The sequence below is a fragment of the Balaenoptera borealis genome (genome assembly GCF_965194805.1).
Source record: "Balaenoptera borealis genome assembly, chromosome: 12".
NCBI lineage: Eukaryota > Metazoa > Chordata > Mammalia > Artiodactyla > Balaenopteridae > Balaenoptera > Balaenoptera borealis.
The window spans coordinates 60,443,074-60,458,993 of record NC_138869.1 but is presented as its reverse complement, the minus strand read 5'-3'; the positions used below and the strand labels follow the sequence as shown (position 1 = coordinate 60,458,993).

Genomic DNA, 15,920 nt, shown 5'->3' with positions numbered 1-15,920 from the left:
TGATTCAGTCATTCTTCACCAACACCAATTTAAAAATTTCTAACCATGTAGGACAATTCCTTAAGTTAGATTCTTTGTCAGTTTATGAAGAAAGTCGAAAAATACCCCAATATCCTACAATATCCCCCCAAAGTGGCAGATCCTCATAACCATAATTAACTCCTGCTGCTTCCAGTACAAAACTGCACTTTCTCCTAATGATGGATAAAGAGTAAAGTTTTCTTCCTCTGAAGGGTTTACTTTTTCCTCTCTGGATTCAACTCTGTTCCAAAATAACAGTAAACATCATTCGAATCACACTGCTAGTAGTTGAAATCCTCATATTTCCTTTCCAAAAGGAAAGTATGGCTTATTCCCATACTGCAAACCTCAAGTAGGCATATGTATCTCTATCTAAGACTCTTTCACACACACATTATATCTTAAAAGAAAAACAAGCAGAATAAGAGCACATGGGTAGTTAAGTGATAGGATGCAGTCTAGCTTAAGGAGAAGTAAAATTGTGCCTATCTTAGACATCTGACTTAGAATGTCTTAATATCCAACCAAATGGACAGGATTTATTCAACTGGAATCATTCTTTTTTTCCCTAAAGACAGTTGAAGACCAAACTGCTCTACAGAGTTGAAACAGATGGTGTCCCACAATTTGTGCAGTTTGAGGATCCAAACCTATATGCTCTTGCTTTACACAAAGTTCTAACTAGGTCAGCAGTGCGACTTCCTACTCATCCATTTTTATCATGAAACAATCATTTACTCAGCAAGGAAAACCCAATGTGGGAGACGGCTGTGCAGTAAAATAATTGTTATGCCATAAAGGGAAGTAATATATTTGAGATAATACAGAATGCTATGAGGATTGAGGGGTGGGGAGGAGGAGGAGTTTTTAAAGAAGGTACCGGGAAAGATCAAATGACTCTTAACCCTGCATTCTTAGGTGAAGACCGTGGTTATTTTTACCGTACTTTCTGTACTTAAACTTTAACAGTTTGCTAACTTCCAGCAGGGGTAACAAGTTCAAGGGCCTGAAAGAGTATGCGGAAAAAGAATGAGGAGGGGAATGACAAGAGATGAGATTGGAAAAACAGAATGGAGACCAATGGAGATCGTCCTTTACGATAAAGAGACTATAGGATTTGGTCCCTATTCTGTGGAATTTAAGAAAAACCTGGACATGATTCAAGAATGTGAGGAATACTTACACAACAACTATAAAATATATTCGTAATCAAATGAACTACTTAGTATTGTGCTAAGTGTTTTACAAATGTTATCCCCATTAACTCTCATGATTACCCTATGAGGTAGGAAAATCTTATTACACCCATTTCACAGATGGAAAAACTGGGACCCATAAAGGTTATGAAGTTTAACCAAGATCAGCACAAAAACTTGGATTTCAGAGCCTGAACTATTAGTACATTTCCCTCCCCAATGAATCTTTTACACACTAAATTCATCAAGAACTACAAAAGTAAGAACCTTTTGGAAGGTTTTTGAGTAACTTATATGTAAGGGAGTGTAGTGATTTAACAATGTCACATTTTATAAAGTATGATAACTGGTCATTTTTAGGATAAAATGCGTAGTCAGATTGCTTACTTTATATATCTGTTGCCTATTTTATTTATAAATCACCCGAAGTTGCATATGGTCTCTCTCTCTAAATACAAGAAAACATTATTTGCCTAAAAAAGCTTTTTTCAAGTTTTATATCATTATTCTATATACTATAAACATGACTTGGAATCACTGTCCTAAAAAATTGCTTATCTGTCTTAAAAAGTATATGAGAAATAGCCAAGCACACCAAAGAGAAAATCCACTTGCATCACAGATACACATCAAATTTTGTTTTAATAGTTGTCATTTAAATTTGTTATGAAGTGAAAATGAAAAATTTAATTTCTATCCTTGCAAAAATAAATATAAAATCACATAAGTATCAGAAATATTAATGCTTATCATATTACTCCATACACACTCAACTTCTGGAGATTAAAAGCTGCAGGGCCAGGGAAAATGAGATCTCAGAAAGGTACCAAATAATAGAAGGCAGATATCCCACTGTATTTATTACTATACTGAAAGGAAAACTGCTAGCAAGGTAACAAAATAGGCTATGTGTAACCTTTGGCTTTATTGCTTACGCAAGCATCCTTCCTCAACCTTATTTCTACAGAGACGTAAAGGGAGCTGCAGTAGCCTACCTCACAGTAAAGTAAGATTCAGTTTTATATACTTTGTGATGAAATGCCTCTTCATGGGTATCCAAAGTATCTGGCCCGGAAATTTTGATTTTCTGGATAAACGGCAAAAGCCTAATTGGCTCTTATTATGCTTAAACTAGACCAAGCTAGCTTTAACATTTGCGAAAATTTATACTGTATCTAAACTTACTTACCATAACTTAAATTATCTTAAAATAACAAACCTGTGTTTACTTTAATCTTTAAAAAGTGAGTGCCATGAGCAGAATGTTATTATCAAAGATTAGAATGATCAAAAGATTAGATAGTATTTTAAAGAGCCTAGCAGGAATTGATAATATTAATTTTTAAAACTTAACAAATGTCGAAAAAATTATCCCAAGACAAGATTAAGTGGGCCTCTCTCAATCATGAAAGTCAATGATAAATGTATCCTACAGGAACATGCAACACAAAAAATGGTCTTTTACAAGAATATTCTAAGAAACTGGAGCTGACCTAGAGCAGTGTTTGCAAAGTGAGGAATGGACAACTGCCTTAGAATGATTTAGAGTTCTCTTCAAAACTACTGACTGCTAGGCTCCAGTGCAGATCTATGCAAATCAGAATGTTGGGGTGAAAAACATCAAACTGAACTGTCAGTAATCAGTCCATGTGACTTTAAGTCCCATTCCAATTTAAGGACCACCACTGTAGTGGAAACAAAGCTAAGTGGATATTACGTGATTTACAGAATCCCGATTATAACTAGTACTCTTAAACATTTGTGGGCATGGTTAGTTCTATGTTATCAGTTGGTAACCATCACCTAACTTTTCTTTTTTTTTTTTTTTGAACATCTTTATTGGAGTATAATTACTTTACAACAGTGTCATCACCTAACTTTTGCATGGAGATTTTGTTCTTATTACAGAAAGTTACTTCATAGTTATCATTTCATCTCACCACAATAGTAAAGGAGAGTCAGATATATTTATCTATAGACAAATAAATCTATATATAATCATGAAAACATTTTATATATTTGGCAATTAGATTTTGTTTCTTTTCAGAGGTTTACATAAGAGAAGTACAAATTAAAAGAGAATTAGAAAGGACTGAGGTGAAAGATGTTGACAATTGCTGAGAACAATGAAATTCCCAAGAACGATTAAAAGTTGTTGTGATCACCCAATTCCAGTGTGGGGGAGGAGGCATTTCCACACCATCAGCAAGCAATGCTCTGGACACCAGCTGGGTGCCCTACAATTCAACTCAATTCTGACACTATCTACCTAGAGATGGCATGGGATTCCACACGTAAAGGGCTCAGTCCCACAAGACTTCCCTCTACTTCAGAAGCCAATAGCAAGCCCAGGTTGCTACCTGTACTTCTGAGGGACCAGCTGCAAACTGGAGGTTCCAATGATTCCCTCCAATTCAAGATGCCGATCACCAAATCCAGGTTGTTACCTGTACTTCTGATCAACTGGCTGTAAATCAGAGGTTCCCACAACCTTCTTGAATTTGATTAATTTGCTAGAGCAGCTTAGAGAACCAAAGAAACCCATTTACTCACTTGATTACTGTTTATTACGAAGGATATTAAAGGGTATCAATCAACAGCCACACGTAGAGATACACAGGGCCAGGTGCTGAACAAAGGAGCTTCTGGCCTCCTGGAGTTTGGGGCCAGCATAGTGGCATGTGGAAATGTTCTGGTTCACCAACCTGGAAGCTCTCTAAACCCTCTCCACTTTGGGTTTTTATGGAGGCCTCATTACATAGGCATGATTGATTAAATCACTGGCAACTTATTCAACATATCTCACCCCCCACCCTCCATCCCCCAGGTCAATGGGACTGAAAGTTCTAATCCTCTAATCATCTGGTGAGTTCCCCTGGCAACCAGCCCCCATCCTGTAGTGCTTTCCAAAAGTCAACTCATTAACATAAATCCAGTCAAGGTGGAAAGTCTCTTGTTGTAAGTAACAAGATATCCGTTTATGTCACCTTGACGGCTCTGAAAAGGTGTCAGAAACTGAGGACAACAGACCAAATATTATGGCAAAAGATGCTCCCATGGCTTTTATCCCTCAGGTAATTCCAACGGTTTGGGGAGCTGTGAGCCAAGGAACCACAGATGAAGACCAAATGTATATGAAAACTATATTTTGGTCAGCTAAGTGACCACATATGTTTTTCTTACAAATCACAATATCACAATATTAATGGAGAAAGATGGTCACAATCTGCCAGATGAGGTGGGTAGAAAAGAGAAATAGCAGTTGCTAAAGGCTAGGGAAGAGATGTAAAAAGAAGAAGAAAAAAATTCAAACATTATTAATCAGAATTCATCTTAGGAGACCTTAAATTTCAGTCTTTTCTACAATCAACATTGAGAGGACCCTCAGTTGAGGTATGCTATACATACTGGGGTGTGAGAGACTAGAAGACATAGAATTATTTTCTGACACCAGATTAGTCTTTTTTCTAGGAAAAAAATGATTATCCTGTTGTATTTAATCATCTTAATATTTCCTATTTATTGCTCACTAAACATGACAGGTACTAGTGCTTCTGCATAGTAGGGGAGAGTTCACCCCCCCCTCAAAATATGTCTCTTTGGTTATGTTCTAAGAAACAAGAGAGGTGGCGAAAAACTGCGAAGACCAAGTAGGAGTTACCGTTTTGTAAGAAACATTCACATTTATAAGGGAAATATCCATCTGTAAGGGTGTTTCCCTCTCTCTTCCAGAAAGCGGAGGATGACCAAATGTCTAGAAACTCTTTTAACAACCTTATCCTTGTTTACTGTGCTTATTCTAGGAACCTCACATAACTGACTCTTCCCTACCCTTAACATTCCCTTTTGTCTTTAGCTGAGGAGAGCTTTGACCATTTTGGCAAGTTACTCAGTTCTCCAGGGTCTCTCCCATGTATATGTATTAGTAAACTTCTGTTTCATTTTCTCCTGTTAACCTACCCTCATGTCAATTTAATTCTTAGACCAGCCAAAGGAACCTGGAAGGTGATAAGATAAACTTCATATTTTATGGCAAGACAAGAAAAATTTAAACATAAAAGTTTTCTCTACCCCTTTGGACCTCCTCCCTCCCCTTTAGTGTGTGTTGTGCATCCGCATTAACCAGACCTCCTTAGGAGATAACTTCCTTCTTAATCTTGTAAGGGGCCACGATGACCCCATGACCCACTACTCACTTTGTACTGGCAGATCTGGATTGTATAAACTGTCAATAACACATCATTTAGAGTATAACCCTTTGTCTCAAAAACATGTAACTGTGCTTTGACCTCTAATGGGTGGAGCAGTCCTCAGAGCATTCTAAAAGACTGTCTCCCAGTACAATCACCAGGTTGGCTCAAATAATATTTCCCATTTCTTCCTTAGATAGACTATTGATTAATCTTTCTGTTGACATGCATGTCTTACCACCAGAGGACACCTGGCGTCTACTGTGAACCAGTGCTCAGTACCAGCATGGGCTCATTAAGCCCCACCAACTCAGATGTTATGGTGAGTTCTGATATTCAGATCTCATTACTTTTAAGTGATGATCCTAAACATTTTATTCAGGCTGTTTTTACTTAAGACTTGGAGTCTTAAGGGTAACCAGTGCATTTCCTAGGCAGGGGACCTAAGGGGATCTGGGCTGGGCAGGAGGCCCAGGGAAACATAGGTGGCTGGGTTTTTGTTAGATTTAAATTTTTAAAAACAAGTCAATATATGGTCTGAACAAAACTTTTGCTAGTGAAATGAGAAACTGAATTAATTCAGGTCTGAAGAACAAGGGACATCTGCTCCTTCCAGCCACAAGGTATTCTCAAGTGACTGAGAACCTAGTGGAAGTATCTGAGGATCAACCCTCGTGATGTCGCAGTCCTACATGGGAACCCACTACAACCATTAAATACTGCTCTTCCAGAGGCACACAGTAGAAAGACTGATTGATTGTCTTGTGCTCTTGATGCTGAAAACTCGGCCTCCTGTGCACCAGTGCCAAATCAAATCTCGGAGACAGTGTTTTGGGTGAAGTAGAAGAGAATAGCTTTATTGCTTTGCCAGGCAAAGGGGGACAAAGCAGGCTCCTGCCCCAAAAAACTGTGTCCTGACCTGGGAGGATATGATGAGTTTTATAGCAATGGTTCAAGGGTGGAGTTGCTGATAAGATCAGGGTGTGCGAAGGGCCTGCACTCCTCTAATCTGGTCTCAGGTAATCTGCTTAATGAGCTTCTCTGGTTCCTTTAATGTAGTCTCAGGTGGTCTTTCTCTGGTATGAAGAATGCTGACATCTTAAACAGCTTAAAGACATTGTTCTGTGTATCCCCTGAGGTGGAACCAGGACCCTGCCCCAAGGCTGCACAATTCTTTCTTGGCTGCTCCTCCCTTGTCTCTGCATCCCCTCCCTTCCTCGATTAGTAACTGTTCGAATCTGCCCTTTGGAACTCAGGGAGAGTCATGGAGGCTGGAGTTAAGAAACAGGGTGCAGGAAGGCTTCCGTGCCCAGGAGCCCCACAGTGTCCTGCTCAGTTTCACTCTGAGCACTCCGAGGCTTTACTGGGGGAGGGAGAAACCGAGACACGCAGAAGAGTAGAACTAATCCAAGAGTAACTCTTCAGGGAGCGAGACAGAAGCAGCACACATCCCATCCACACATCCTTTCTATCCTCAGAAAGTTGTTCAGAGCATATCTCATATCTGAATTAGACTACCAAATTCATAATGGGAAACTGTGCCTTAAAGGCCAAACAGCTCCTAGACAGACTGCCACCTACGGGGATGCCAGCTGGGTTTATGTATGCTTGCAAGTGCTTACTTAATTGAGAATTAAAGGATATCCTGCCCTGAAACAGCCAAGATGGGGCTCTTTTTTGGCTTTCCAAAACTGATTTTTGCATGCACAGTTAGAGAACGCCAGCAGAAGCTAAGTTCTTACCCTGTCAGTCAGTCTCCTGGAACACTGCCTACAGGGTCTACTGGAAACAAGAGTGGTAAGAGTTTTTCCCGTTTCTAAAATTAGATTAGCATGAGAAAATATTTGTAGGGCTAGCTCCTCAGTTCCTTTGAATTAGAAAGACTTGTAAATTGTTGAAATTTTAGAGAGCTCTCATCTTAAACTATTTTATCTATTTTAATTGGTATGCAGAAGCCCCAGAAGGCTTCAAAATGCCAAAACAGCTTCACTGAAAGATTTGTTGTAGAAAGCCAATGAAATATTAATGTTATAACAAGTACCTAAAATAAACAAAAAAAATCCTTTAAGACTGATGATCCCTGGTCGGGAACTAAGATCCCGCATGCTGTGCAGCATGGCCAAAAAAAAAAAAAAAGACTGACATAACTACTGCTCCCCTCTAATCTCCTTCAAGTACTCATTCTAGTAATCCTCTGTCTGAATTGCCTTCCACTCTGAAGACACTATTAAGTGGTTACCATTAGAAATGGAATCACCTGAGGCTGTGAGCCTGTTCAGATCAGAGGCCAACTGAGGGCCATAATTAAAGAATTTCTTAAACCCAGGGAGGCTCCTCAAAAGTTTTTGTAAATGGATTACCAAGATGCGAGGCCACTGGTTTGACTAAACTGACCAGAGCTGATATTCAGAGCCTGATAGGAATTTTTTTTTTTTTTTTGGTGTTTTCCTCTAAGCTCAGTGAGGGAAAGAACATTCCAACATAGGTGGATGGGTAGGTCTAGATATCATTGCTGTGGCCATCCAATTCTTTGAGGAATTAAAAACAGCTGTCTTTTTTTTTTTTTTTAATTACAAATCCAGTCTTTACAGAACCAGAGGTGTGGCTCCACAAACAATTTAAAGCCCACCAGTCCTTTTACCACTCCCAAAACCTCCCTTTGGTTTTTGGCTAAAATACCACTTTTTTTTTTTTAACATCTTTATTGGAGTATAATTGCTTTACAATGGTTAGTTTCTGCTTTATAACAAAGTAAATCAGTTATACATATACATATGTTCCCATATCTCTTCCCTCTTGCATCTCCCTCCCTCCCACCCTCCCTATCCCACCCCTCTAGGTGGTCACAAAGCACAGAGCTGATCTCCCTGTGCTATGTGGTTGATTCCCACTAGCTATCTATTTTACGTTTGGTAGTGTATATATGTCCATGAGACTCTCTCACTTTGTCACATCTTACCCTTCCCCCTCCCCATATCCTCAAGTCCATTCTCTAGTAGGTCTGTGTCTTTATTCCCGTCTTGCCACTAGGTTCTTCATGACTTTTTTTTTCCCTTAGATTCCATATATATGTGTTAGCATACTGTATTTGTTTTTCTCTTTCTGACTTACTTCACTCTGTATGACAGACTCTAACTCCATCCACCTCACTACAAATAACTCAATTTCGTTTCTTTTTATGGCTGAGTAATACTCCACTGTATATATGTGCCACATCTTCTTTATCCATTCATCCAGTGATGGACACTTAGGTTGCTTCCATGTCCTGGCTATTGTAAATAGAGCTGCAATGAACATTTTGGTACATGACTTTTTTTTTTTTTTTTTGACTCTTTTTGAATTATGGTTTTCTCAGGGTATATGCCCAGTAGTGGGATTGCTGGGTCGTATGGTAGTTCTATTTTTAGTTTTTTAAGGAACCTCCATACTGTTCTCCATAGTGGCTGCATCAATTTACATTCCCACCAACAGTGCAAGAGGGTTCCCTTTTCTACACACCCTCTCCAGCATTTATTGTTTCTAGATTTTTTGATGATGGCCATTCTGACCAGAGTGAGATGATATCTCATTGTAGTTTTGATTTGCATTTCTCTAATGATTAATGACGTTGAGCATTCTTTCATGTGTTTGTTGGCAATCTGTATATCTTCTTTGGAGAAATGTCTATGTAGGTCTTCTGCCCATTTTTGGATTGGGTTGTTTGTTTTTTTGTTATTGAGCTGCATGAGCTGCTTGTAAATCTTGGAGATTAATCCTTTGTCAGTTGCTTCATTTGCAAATATTTTCTCCCCTTCTGAGGGTTGTCTTTTGGTCTTGTTTATAGTTTCCTTTGCTGTGCAAAAGCTTTTAAGTTTCATTAGGTCCCATTTGTTTATTTTTGTTTTTATTTCCATTTCTCTAGGAGGTGGGTCAAAAAGGATCTTGCTGTGATTTATGTCATAGAGTGTTCTGCCTATGTTTTCCTCTAAGAGTTTGATAGTGTCTGGCCTTACATTTAGGTCTTTAATCCATTTTGAGTTTATTTTTATGTATGGTGTTAGGGAGTGTTCTAATTTCATACTTTTACATGTACCTGTCCAGTTTTCCCAGCACCACTTATTGAAGAGGCTGTCTTTTCTCCACTGTATATGCTTGCCTCCTTTATCAAAGATAAGGTGACCATATGTGCGTGGGTTTATCTCTGGGCTTTCTATCCTGTTCCATTGATCTATATTTCTGTTTTTGTGCCAGTACCATATTGTCTTGATGACTGTAGCTTTGTAGTATAGTCTGAAGGCAGGGAGCCTGATTCCTCCAGCTCCACTTTTCCTTCTCAAGATTGCTTTGGCTATTCGGGATCTTTTGTGTTTCCATACAAATTGTGAAATTTTTTTTCTAGTTCTGTGAAAAATGCTAATGGTAGTTTGATAGGGATTGCATTGAATCTGTAGATTGCTTTGGGTAGTAGAGTCATTTTCACAATGTTGATTCTTCCAATCCAAGAACAGGCTATATCTCTCCATCTATTTGTATCATCTTTAATTTCTTTCAACAGTGTCTTGTAATTTTCTGCATACAGGTCTTTTGTCTCCTTAGGTAGGTTTAGTCCTAGATATTTTATTCTTTTTGTTGCAGTGGTAAATGGGAGTGTTTTCTTAATTTCACTTTCAGATTTTTCATCATTAGTGTATAGGAATGCAAGAGATTTCTGTGCATTAATTTTGTATCCTGCTACTTTACCAAATTCATTGATTAGCTCTAGTAGTTTTCTGGTAGCATCTTTAGGATTCTCTATGTATAGTATCATGTCATCTGCAAACAGTGACAGTTTTACTTCTTCTTTTCTGATTTGGATTCCTTTTATTTCTTTTAATCTGTGCTTTCCAGTTACAAGGAAACCTTTCCCCTCGAGCTAATTATGACTTACAGCAATTTGGTAAATTACACCTTTGTAAGTAGAATTGAAACATTCATCTTTTCTCTCTATCCAACCATTCCCTCCAGAAATTGGAAACTCTTAGGTTCCCAGCACCTTTATCAGGTAAATAAGGAAGACCACCTCCTGATAAGTACAGGAATCTCAAGGTATTTTGGGGATCTCAAAAAGAGAGAACTTCACCCAAATCTATAGATATTGCAGGCAGAATCTGTGGCAAGCCTTTGGTGTAATTTATCTGGCCTTGAGAGATCTTTTAAAGGTTTAATCTAAGATTCCTTATGAAAAGTTCCAACACAGCCAATTTATGAGTCTATGTGGTCAATTACAGACTTATTTGGCAAACAAATTAAAATGGCTATATTTGGTAGAAATAAGGGTAATTTTAGAGAGAAAAAGATTATGCTTCAGTGGATTTTAAATTCTAATTTTGCCAAATGAGGCTTTTTTTTTATATTTACCGCCTAAGACTCACTTCTTAGATGGCTCCTGTTGTTATGCTTTATTACTGTAAAGTTTAATTGAATTATTAAAACAACATTCTAGTTTGTTTCTAAAGCTGATCACAATAATCTATTTTTGGATGAAGATCAGATTCACCATGACCTGCAACCAGGAGATTATGCACACTGGAAAAGACATCAGATAAAAGACCCTTTACAGCCATGTTGGATGGGGCCATATCAGGCTTCCTCTCCTGAATGAACTGTAACTCCTGTCTCTGACACCCGACTTCGACTAACTAGGACCAGCACTACCAGACCAGAACAAGAAGACAATGACATCTAAAGTAGACAGCTGATGCAAGATGACCCAGGCCTGCATACTATTACTTTGACAATTGCTCACACTTCTGTTTATGAATCCCAAGTATTTCTTTCCTGGGCTCAATCATTTGCAAGTCAAAAAATCAATCCAAACAAACCGTAGGTTTGTGGACCTATGTCCAGTACTCCTAGATTTCTTTGGAGGATTTCTCCTCTCCAAGGCTCTAACTGGATGGCCCTTATTTTATTTTAGAAGAAACTCTAGTATTGTGCAAGCTACCCATTACCTTCAATATCACTAAGTGGGACCCTCTTACCTGGCCAATTAATGACACCTGTTCTGAACGTGCCCATAAGCACTCCTTTTCACTAGATGAAAAGATATTGGGTAGCTCCTAATGGGACCTAATGGACTCATGGAACAAGTTTATGGCCTTGGCTCTCTCCAGGATGGTTAGAAAGATGCGCAAATGGTTTCCCTTGGGCTAAAGGTCACCTATGGGTAGCCTTGGAAACAGCCGCTGCCAATTTGCCTTTAATGCTAGTGTGCTGGGTTTCTATCACTTTTCCAATAGTATGACCATTTGGCCGAGATATTTGTTAACTCATAACACATAAGAGTCAGATTTCCACTCTGAATGCTCCTCTTCCCAGTTAAGAAAAAATACTAGGAAAATGTTTTGATTTAGGAGGATCTTGGCTTAAACGTTTACGACTGACACTGTTACTCCTATTGTCAATCCTATATAGCTCTCTATAAATTAATGAACATGCACAATGCACGTGCAAGGTAGAATTGGCATAAGTCCTATTGGACAACTGGAATTGACCGTTAGTCCTTGACAGACATCTCAGTAGTACAACTCCCTAAAACAAGTTATTAGGACCCAACACCAAAGGACATGATGGACCCAGGGCACGTAAGCAACCACCCTGGCATAAGGCAGCCAAATATTTGATCACCTAATGCTATCAAAAGATTAAAGATCAAAAGGGGGAACTGATGAGATAAAATTCATGTTTTATGGTAAGACAAGAAAAATTTAAACATAAAATTTTTCTCTACCCTTTTGGGCCTCCTCCCTTCCCTTTGGTGTGTGTTGTGCATCTGCATTAACCAGACCTCCTTAGGAGATAACCACCTTCTTAATCTCGTAAGAGGCCACAATGACCCATAACTCATTACTCACTTTGTACATTTAGATCTAGATTGTGTAAACTGTCAAAAATATGTCACTTGATGTATAATCCTTTGTCTCAAAAACTTATATATAACTATGCTTTGACCTCTAAGGGGTGGAACAGTCCTTAGAGCTTTCTTAAAGACTGTCTCCTGGATTATAATCCTCAGGTTGGCTCCAATAATATTAAGGTAGAGGAAAATTTCTTCTGGACAGCATGCATTTTCCTACTTCCCAGGTAGGTATTATTTTCCTAATTTATAAACAAATCTTAGAAAAATTAAAATACCTTACCTACACCTACATAAAGAATCAGCAGCAAAGGTGGGAATGTGAACCCAGATAAGCCATCTTCCAAATTTATGCTTTTAATACCACATTCTGAGAGGCAACACAAAATTGATTCTTATTTTCCCAATAAGAAGCTGGACAAGGCAGAACTCAGTGGTAGAAAGAACAATGACCTGAAATTCAGAAACCCAGACTCTAGTCTAAGATCTGCCACCTTGATTATTGATTAGTTTACCTCTCCAGATCTAAGTTTTCCCACTAATAAAACGCCAGGGTTGAACTACATCACTGAGATGCTGCCCTTCCTATATTGTGAAGGCAAACTTTTAATGCGAATACAGTATGGCAACCTAAACAGATAGAAGGGAATTCAGTTTTACCAGGAACTGAGTAACAGATATAGTACACATATTATGACAACACCAAACTTGACTAGAAAGGTATTGTCACCACAGATGAGCAAACAGGGGCTCAAAGAAGTGAGGCAAATTTGTCTATAATCACACTGGTAGTATGTGACAGAGCTGGGGTCTGAATCAAGGCCTATTTAATAGGCTCTTTCCTCGACTTTACATTGCCTCCTGAATTGAATCTTATCTAGAATTTTCACCATCTTTCTACCCCTCAAAAGCCAGACTATCCCTGTACCCACTTCTATGGAATAAGGATTAAGTCTTACAGAGAGAAACCAACACCTACTTCTCTTTCCCTTTTTTTAATGAAATAATTAAGGGCAGGAATGAGCTAACTGGTTTATAAAGAAGGGATCGTCGAGTGCCTTTTTTCAAGATACTATGTACCTCAGCACTCAAATGCCCCATAATTCAGTGAGTGCCCAAAAATGTACTCAGCACCAGATACACAATATGAAAAACCCCATTTTCATTTTTATAACCCTCACCGAGTTATCTCACTAACTGCCTTAGTCCAGAAATCAGTTTGTATGGCCACAGAATCGTAAGACTCTTTCTGGGTTAGCACAGGTATGAAAAACAGTCTACTTCTTTTCATTCCTTTCATAAATAATACACCTCAATGCAACTGAGCATCTTCACACACTAAATGCTACTGGTATTAGTGTTAATTATTCTCTAATAGTGATATGACAACTGTATTTTAATCCAAAATATAGGTACCAAATTAAATTACACTGGTTTCATTACTTCAAGGATTATGAAGTACTTCATCACATCATCTTATTTAATAATCATGACAATGCTTTGTGTTGGCATATCAGGCAGTGTGCTTTGACTTTTAGGGGAACTAGCTCATTTGTTCTCCATAACAATTCATTAAATCTACATAAGACCTGCGAGGTGAGCAAGAATTTTCTTATATCCTTACATTCGTGTACAACTTTCCATCTTAAAAAAACATAGCATTAAAATTTAACAACCCTGTGAAGGATGTACCATTCCTAACTAACAGACGATGTAAGGAGTGATCACAACAGGATGGTAAATTAGACACGGTAAGTTTAGATAACTGTAATGTAAACCACGTCTTGAGATCTTGTTCAATCAAATTTAAAGCTCTAAAAATAAAAAAGCAAGCGTCTTCTATGTTTAAGAGGCAAGGATCAATTTCAATCCTAGTAGGTTGTCTTTGATCATCTCAGCATATCTCCAATATATCCTGGAGCAATTTGTTTCCATCTGTATTACAGTTTCTGTGTTTTCTCTCACTTCTGAGTATCTGAGTTCCTTGTTTGTAGGGACGAGGGACTCAGCCTACCTGCCATGTAGTAGCCACTCAACAAATGATGGAAAACCATCCTGAAAAAACCTAACATTACTGTTAGCCCTCGGTGATGTACAGGGGTCGATTTACATCGCCCCAAGCAGGACCGTCCTAACCATACGCCCCTCTTTGGTTTCCGATTTAAATGCAGCCCCAATGAATGAAATAAAACTGCAGGCGCCCCGGTAAACCAGAGCACGGTAAGAAAACAAGCACTATGGATAACCGAGGACCAAGCGGGGCCCGACCCGGCTCGCGCGAGTAGACGCGGTCGAGGATGCCAAGCGGGCCGCTCCCTGGTCCAAGGTTTGGAGAAATGACGCGTCTCTCCGCACCGACGACGGCAGCAGAGGGCGGTCCCGGCACCGCCCGCGCACCCGGACCGGCCAAAGCGGGTCACTCACCCCGAACACAGGATCCGTGGGGCCGCCCCCAGGGCCGCCGAGTTTCGATTCCCCAGCGTTTGGAAACGGACCGAAAACAAACCGGGTCGCTAGGGGTCACCGCGGGCTTCCTGTTTCCTCAAAGACAGCGCCGCTTCCCCGGCAAAGGCAGCCGCTCCGGGAACGCCGCGAAGGGACTCCCATTTCTCCCGCCTCGGCGGCGCCAGGGCCGGCGCGGCCGGCCAGTCGGCTGCGGCCCGGGAGGCTCTGGAAGGAGGCCGAGCCAAGGCCGAGGGCCGAGCCGCCGCCGGAGAAGGCCGGTTACCCGGCCCCGTCAGCGCCCGCCCTAGCCCCGCGCCGCGCAGGGGGAGCGCAGCAACGGGGCTGGCTAAGAGGGCGAGCAGCTCACGACCGGAAACGGGACGTCCAGTAATCCACGGCTCGGCGCCTGGGCCGCGCGAGCAAACCGGAAGTCAGGCCGGAGGGAGATGGGAGGGCGTTCGCCAAGCCAGTGCTGGGGCAGGGGGGGAGGAGAGGTGCGCAGAAAAGGAAGGCGCGGCGTACTACGCGTCCCGTGAGCCTCCGCCGCGGGGTGGGCGGGGCCGCGGCGTGCTACGTGTCTCGTGAGCATACGCAGCAGGGTGGGCGGGGCCGCGTCGTACTACGTGTATTGTGAGCTCCCGCGACTGGACGGGCGGGGCTCCGGCGACGCGGGAGGCCGAGGCGGTGACGCAGTGTGGTAAGGCGTTAACCGCCTTGGCGGAGGTTGAGGCGCCGGTCTACTACAGCGCCGTCTTTTTCCTTCAGCGTCCGCTTGGGGGTCCCCGAACGTTGTAGCGCGTGTTGGCTACGCTTAGTAGCGCTCTTGTGGGTTTCTAGTTCTCGCCTCGCGGTGGCCGGGAACTGGGGACCCGTGACGATTCGCGCCTGCGGGGGAGCCGTTAACAACCCTAGTTTCGGGGCGTTGCTCCGGGGCCCCTAGTTATTCGGCACACAGCTCTTGTTAACATTGTGGAAGCTGTTGACTTCGGGGGGGGGGGTGTACCCGGCTGCGCCAGGTATAGGATGGACAGGCCTGAGCTGTGGGGTCACGAGTAGTTGAGTTGGGGGCCGTCCTTGGAGGTCGCAGGCATACAGAACCCCTCCAGCTGTAGGCCTATATTTGATTAAACGAATAAAGGAGAAAATGGTAATTATAGGGCATTTATCCTTACTGACTGCCAGTTAGCAACAGTG

At 40.9% G+C, this 15,920-nt stretch overlaps 2 protein-coding genes across 4 annotated transcripts in view; one reads left to right on the top strand and one right to left on the bottom strand.

The window, feature by feature from the left end:
* Window positions 1–15,206, bottom strand: part of AZI2 (5-azacytidine induced 2) — a 35,089-nt gene extending 19,883 nt beyond the window's left edge. The window contains exon 1 of the mRNA XM_082348721.1: window positions 14,706–15,206. The gene's annotated coding sequence lies outside the window, so the exon portion shown is untranslated. The remainder of the gene's footprint in view (window positions 1–14,705) is intronic.
* Window positions 15,207–15,311: 105 nt separating this feature from the next.
* Window positions 15,312–15,920, top strand: part of ZCWPW2 (zinc finger CW-type and PWWP domain containing 2) — a 140,308-nt gene continuing 139,699 nt past the window's right edge. The window contains exon 1 of one of the 3 annotated variants that reach the window (XM_082348726.1): window positions 15,312–15,423. The gene's annotated coding sequence lies outside the window, so the exon portion shown is untranslated. The remainder of the gene's footprint in view (window positions 15,424–15,920) is intronic. The other 2 variants (XM_082348728.1, XM_082348725.1) reach the window with 2 other exon arrangements.